The sequence below is a fragment of the Mustela erminea genome, chromosome 12, assembly GCF_009829155.1.
Source record: "Mustela erminea isolate mMusErm1 chromosome 12, mMusErm1.Pri, whole genome shotgun sequence".
NCBI lineage: Eukaryota > Metazoa > Chordata > Mammalia > Carnivora > Mustelidae > Mustela > Mustela erminea.
This window is the reverse complement of record NC_045625.1, coordinates 60,251,955-60,259,299: the sequence shown is the minus strand read 5'-3', so window position 1 is coordinate 60,259,299 and position 7,345 is coordinate 60,251,955. Positions and strand designations below refer to the sequence as shown.

General features: G+C 33.7%; 1 non-coding gene across 1 annotated transcript; it reads left to right on the top strand.

Moving 5' to 3' along the window:
• The first annotated feature begins 3,433 nt into the window (after window positions 1-3,433).
• Window positions 3,434-3,540, top strand: LOC116571224. Its single transcript, XR_004277790.1, has one exon. It is a non-coding gene; the product is annotated as a U6 spliceosomal RNA (small nuclear RNA).
• The last annotated feature ends 3,805 nt before the right edge of the window (window positions 3,541-7,345 follow it).

The following is a 7,345-nucleotide window of genomic DNA, read 5'->3' as shown; positions in this document are numbered from 1 at the left end:
ATGCATTTTAATTTACAACTTATTAGTCTGTATTCCTTCTCTTTCCAAAAATGAGGATACATGTACTACTTGTGGTTTGGGAGATCATTTTGCTGGTACACAGATAAATCTAAAGATTTTTTTGTGTGTGCAATCTGTAATGAGCATTTGAAAAAAAAAAGTAAAAGTAACATATAAAATCAGTGATTTCAGGAATATTTTTGCCTAAGTCAAAGTGAACATAAAATGCAAATTTAAAACAATCCATTTAAAGAAAAACATCAAATTAACAAAATAAAGATGACTGATACAGTAAAATAATGATGTTAGTATATAAATATTTGAAGTTTGAGTAATCTCCACTGCATATTATAAGCTCTTTCAGGGAAGAGACTAGACCCATTATTTTGCCTAACACAATGTCTAGTGTATAGAAAGTGTTTGCTAAATGTCTATCAAATGAATGAGTAGAATTCCAGATAAGCCTAAGATTAATCAAAAACAATCACAAAAATCAGTGTAAAATTAGATAGTGATGGCTGCAGGAGGTAAGGGTAAATAAACATAGCTCAATATGACGCTCTTCAAGAAATCGTGAGGATTCATGCCTAGAATGACCTTCTCATTCAGACTTCTCTGCAAACCCTTAGCATTTGTCTTCATTACTCATTTGACATTTAAGCAAATTCTCTTCTATATTAACAGAAAGAACTTACAGTTGTTTGGCATTTTAGTTCACAAAACAATTTCACATATATTATTGATTAGAATGTTTTAGCAACTTGATGAGATAGGCAGAGCATGCTTTCCTATTCTATAAGAAAACCAGGGCTCCTGGAGGTTAAATGACTTACTCACCTTGAACAAATACTTATTAAGCACTTATCCTGTGCAAGGCTCATGCGGCTGGAAATTCTGCAGGAAACTTCTTGGGCTTTTGGCCTTTCATTTCACAGAGTTGTGTAGGTGTTGACTGTGTCTAAATTCTGTATTTGCTTTGTGATATGTGTGGACATAATTTTTCCTGATAGTGTATAAAAACTAGGATTAAAAATTTAACTCTATAGAACTCTTTCAAACATAAGGAAAAGGCTCTGTGTTCTGAGAAGCCAGTTCAAAAATAATAATAGAACCAATATCTTTTTTTTTTAAGATTTTATTTATTTATTTGACAGACAGAGATCACAAGTAGGCAGAGAGGCAGGCAGAGAGAGAGGGGAAGACAGGTTCCCCGCTGAGCAGAGAGTCCAGTGTGGGGCTCAATCACAGGACCCTGGGATCATGACCTGAGCCAAAGGCAGAGGCTTTAACCCACTGAGCCACCCAGGTGTCCCTAGAACCAATATCTTAAGTCTTTATATAGCTAATACTTTTCCTCCTATTCCTGTTTCATTAGGTTTTTAGTTTAGGAATTGTTGAATTCTATAAGATACTTTTCTTCAGATACCATTTTTATGTTTATACTGTTTGTTTTTGTTTAATTTGTTGATACAGTGAATTATATTGATAGATTTCCTGATTTGGCGCCATGATTAAAATCCCAGAACAAATGTTTTTATTCACTATATCTTTCCACACATCTATGTACAGTCCATTTGACCATATCTCATTTATTATTTTTATATCTATTTATAGATTATATATTTATAATACCTACATAGACGTATGTTTATATATTTATATCTATTCATTAGTGAGATCAGTTTATGAATTGGTTATTTTTTACTCTTTGTAGCAGGTTTTACAATTTATGAGCTCATAAAATTAATTGAGCAGCCCACCATCTTTACCTATGAGAGGTAAAGTAGAAGGTAAGCTCTTCAAGAATAGGGACCTTATTTCATTTAATATTGCATCCTACAGCCTAAAACAGTAACTGATATATACAAAGCGATAAATATTGGTGTAAGTTACAAAGAAAGAAAGGAACAAGGAACAGGAAGGAAAATGAGAGGGCCTCTGAATTGGCCATGTTATTATCAGGTGTTATTTTTGATAGAAAATATTTAGACTCCTTCAACCTCTTCTGTATTTATATGGTCAAGTTTTCTGCTTCTTCTTTATTTATCTGGTTTCTTTATATTGCCCATTTTCTTTATATTTTAAAATTTGTTGTCATAGTTTCATGTAGTGTTCTTTTATACATTTCAAAAGTATTCTTTTTTCTAGATGTGGTTACGTCTCCTAATCTTGTAGCTTTTCACCTATTCTTTTTCTTTCCCTTTACCTTGAATTTGGATTAGAAGATGTTTACCTCCTTTCAGCTTGTCAGAGAACTAGCTTTTGTATTTATCTCTTCTACTATTCTCATTTTATTTTGTTTTCTAGTCCATTACACTCAGATTACATAAATTAATTCTCTTTTCCTACTCTTTTGGTAGCTTTTGTCATTTTACATTTTTTAAGATGAATATTAGAATGGCCAAAATTAGCAAGACAGCAAACAACATGTGTTGGAGGGGATGTGGAGAAAGGGGACCCTCTTACACTGTTGGTGGGAATGCAAGTTGGTGCAGCCTCTTTGGAGAACAGTGTGGAGATTCCTCAAGAAATTAAAAATAGAACTTCCCTATGACCCTGCCATTGCACTCCTGGGTATTTACCCCAGAGATACAGATGTAGTGAAAAGAAGGGCCATCTGTACCCCAATGTTTATAGCAGCAATGGCCACGGTCGCCAAACTGTGGAGAAAACCAAGATGCCCTTCAACGGATGAATGGATAAGGAAGATGTGGTCCATATACACTATGGAGTATTATGCCTCCAACAGAAAGGATGAATACCCAACTTTTGTAACAACATGGACGGGACTGCTGAGTGAAATAAGTCAAGCAGAGAGAGTCAATTATCATATGGTTTCACTTATTTGTGGAACATAACAAAAAGCATGGAGGACATGGGGAGTTAGAGAGAAGGGGGTTGGGGTAAATTAGAAGGGGAGGTGAATCATGAGAGACTATGGACTCTGAAAAACAATCTGAGGGGTTTGAAGTGGCGGGGTGGTGGGAGGTCAGGGTACCAGGTGGTGGGTATTATAGAGGGCGTGGATTGCATGGAGCACTGGGTGTGGTGAAAAAATAATGAATACTGTTATGCTGAAAATAAATAAATGAGAAAAAAAAAGATTAACGTTAACTTTCCTTAATTTCATTCTTTCTTTTTAAATATGAAGTCATTTAAGGTTATAGCTTTTACCATGAATATTGCTTTTGCTGTTTCCCATAAGTTTTAGTGTTGAAGTTTGCTGTTTTCCATAAGTATTTAGTATAAAGTGTTTTCTTTTTCATTCTTTCCAGATAGAACATAATATTAGTTCTGCTTCCCCTTTAAGTTAAAGGTTAATAGGAAAGACATTAATTGTTTCAAAGAGGATATGGCTTTACCATTACATTTTTTCTTATTTTATTGGATGATTTTCAGGGTGTGGCATTTTATGATCAAAAAATTTTATTGAATGCTCACTTTCGTAGCACATTCCACGAAAACTGGAATGAACAGAGAACATTAGCATGACCCCTGCACAAAGATGACAGGCAAACTTGTAAAATGTTCCTTATTTTTTTTTAACAATATGAGAAACAATAAATTATGGTGAAGATGCAGAGAAAGGGGAACCTTCTTGCACTGTTGGTGGGAATGCAAACTAGTGCAGCCACTGGAAAACAATATGGAGGTTCCTCAAAAAGTTAAAAGTAGAATTACCCTACAATCCAGCAATTGCACTACTAGGTATTTACCCAGAGGATACAAAAATACAAATTTGAAGGTATAAATGTACCCCAATGTTAATAACAGTGTTACCAATAATAGCCAAACTATGGAAGGATCCCAAATATCCATTTGACTGATGAAAGAATAAAGAAGAGGTGATATCTATCTATCTATCTATCTAATGGAATATTAGTCACCAAAAGGAATGAAATCTTGCCATTTGCAATCACGTGGATGGAGCTAGAGTGTATTAGGCTAAGTGAAATGTCAGTCAGAGAATGATAAATACCCTAAGAAATAAATAGATTAACATATGAGAAGGGGAAAAAAAGAGAGAAGGAAACAAACTGTAAGAGGCTCTAAATGATAGAGGTAGAGGGAAGGTGGGTGGGAGATAGGCTAAATGGGTGATGGTTATTAAGGATGGCACTTGCATTGAGCACAGGGAGTTAAATATGAGTGATGAATCCCTAAATTCAATTCCTGAAACCAATATTACCCTATATGTTTACTAACTAGAATTTAAATAAAAATTTGAAAAGAAAAAAAATAGTAAAGTCTTATTTGTATCCAAATATGTAATTGATTTTTATAAATTTCTCTATTCCCTAAATATGAAATTCAACACACCAATTAAATGAAGTTGATCAAATATATTATTACATTTCTCTGTACCCTTATTAATATTTTGTCTACTTGATCTCCCTGATTCTAAAAAAATATGAGGAAATATGCCATCATTTATATTTTACTGAGGTCTTTTGAATCACTATTAGTTTTCGCTTTATTTCTTTAACTTTTGTGTTGTTTGGTATCAACAGGGTTATGATTGTTTTTCCTTCTTCATAAATCATATCTTCTAGTTATATAATACCTATTTTTGTTATACAGGGATTTTGATTTTACAGCTAGTCTTCATCTGATATTGCCCTTCCTGCTTTGTTTTTATTTATATTTGCCTAGTTGTATGTCTATACCTTTATTTCCATACTTAACCAGTTAACTTTAACTGTGTTTCTGGTAAATAACAAACAGCTTGAATTTGATTTTTCTCCAGCCTAATATTCTCTGATCTTTATTGGAAGAAGTCAGTCTTTTATGTTTGCATAGGGATATACTTGATTTTTTATTCAATACTCTGTATTTCATTATTTATTTGTTTTCTTTGTCTTATTTATTTGAATAATTAAATTATATTAACTTAATTGTTTCTTCCTCCTTATTACCCAAGGATTTCAAGTATACTTTTATTTTTCATAAATGATCACCTTCCTTTTCCTCATACCCATAATTATACCCACATTTATTTAATATTATATGAAAACAAGATCTTAACTGTTTCCCTAATTAAGCCTCTTTAATCCTCTGCTTCTCTTTCTCCTCCCAATAAGGAGAGAACTTGGGAATATTTTCACTTGCTCACTAGCTTCCCAAAACTCCATCTGCACACCATATGAAACTTCTGGAATGTTTTTGTTTTACTCTTCTTTTTCCCACCCAAACTCCTTCTCAAATAATTTAATACTTTTAGTTTTACACGATTGTTACAATTTTTCTAGCAATATCCCTTTTTCAATTTTAAAAACTCTTTTATCCCTCAATGTACAAATTCCCAGAGAGCCTAAATTATTCAGTGATATTTAATTATAAATCTATTACCAAATTCTTTTCTCATCAATTTTACCTCTTCTTCCATTCCAACTATCATGAGCTTCAGATTTATTATTCTTTGGTTTGAGTCCTTAAGTGTTTCCTCAGATGGAGTATATGGGTGACATAATCTCTGCAAATAAGTCTTACAGGCTGTTAAGGAATAATATGCAGTCCTTTTCTAAAGCACCTATAGATACTATTCCACAATCTTATAGCTTTGGAATTGCACAAATTAATGTCCAACTGATTTCTTTTTCTGTGTGTATTACTTATATCTGTCTGGATGCATTGAATATTTATTTTTCTTCATCACTGGAGTCCAGTAATTTGATAAGGACACATCTTGATGTATGTACTATCTCAGCAGTCTGATCTGGAACTTGATGAGCTGTTTAAATCTGCTGGCCCAGGTCTTCAACTAAGAGAAATCTTCTTCAATCATGTATTTAATCATTATCTCTTCCATTGGTCTCCTCCATTTTTTCTCATAAATCTATTTTCCAAAATGTACCTGTTTCCCCTCATATTTCTGTAGAACTTTTCTTTTTCTTTTTCCCCCTCTATGACTTAACATTTTCTTCCACTTGATCTTCCAAGGCACCAATTCAAACATCTATAGTGCTGATTTTCTCTTTCACTTCATCTACTCAATTTTCAAATTAAAATGTCATGTGGTTTTAGTGTTAGAAATTATAATGAGTGATGTATTCAAATCTCTTTACATATTCTTCTTTTAGATCTAATTTTTAAAAGAAACAACTCTATTTCTTTAGCAGTTTATTCTGCTCTTTGACTTATGTGCCTTCTTAACAAAATGTCATTTCTGTATTTGCCTATTTGGCCATCTTATGTAAGAGTGCTCCTGAAAGTACAGGCAGGTACAGCCATCCTGTCCGGTGACTTATTGTATGTACAGCTGACTATGCATTCCTCTTATCTCAGTGCTCAAAAGCAGAGCTTCTGTGTTCTTATTGTTTCCAAATCTCAGAGGTAGAGATGAGTAAAACCCAATTGTTCATCTTCTCTTCAGAGCCTTAGGGTCAGGGAGACTCTGAAGTCTAGAGAGCTGAAATGGAATTTCTTTCCAGGAAGGGCTGTTTTCTTATCCTTGCTTTGGGTTTTTGTACTGAGCCCTAGAATGCTGACCCATAGGGGAGGAAGTATACAAAGAGGCTTTGGCTCACCCCTGTCTATTGACCTGCAAGAAGTAACTGAATTGGACTCAGAGCCCTGAGTGGATGGATATGGGATGCCTCGGCCACCATTCTTCCATAGTTCTAATTTTCTCTTTTAGGGCAATATTTTTGAAATTTTATCAGCTTAAACATATTACTAGTCCTTCCTTTGCCACTAATTGATAATGTAAGTTCAGACTGGTCACCTACCTCTTTGGGCTTCCAAGTGCCCATCTCTGAAATAACTAAGCCTCTTCCTTGAGTCTAAGACATCCTCCTTCTCCCAGTCTGTTAGTTGGCTCAGTTGTGTAACTGCCATATATTCAAGTGAGAATTGCCATTCCCTGTATCAACCCTGAGTAAGAAAATTATTTTGGAGTAAAACTTGGCAAAACAAGATCTTGAGCTGCCAACAAATTATTCTGCAAGATTTCAAAACATTAAGTTTTTGCATTCATTCTCATAGTCAAGCCAATTTTGCTTAAAGGAACACTATTGTTTGAGTTGAAAAAAAAATCAAATCTAAATTGTGGTTATGCATCTGGCATTTCTAATGTAAGTATGAAAGCAAGAGATTTGCCTGTTTTTTGCTAAATCACACAGGCTGCAAAAAGTATATACACATATGGAATTTCAACATTCAGAAAGTTAAATTCAAATTCTGTGAAGACAAGGTCCTGAGAAGTATGAGGGACAAATGCCTAAGAATTTTTACAGTACTACTTCTATAGCAATAACTTGTCCTTTCCTTTTTTTTTTTTTTTTCAACTTTTACCCTTATTTTTTATTGCTCCTTTTAGGTTATATTTATTTAACAAAATTCAGTG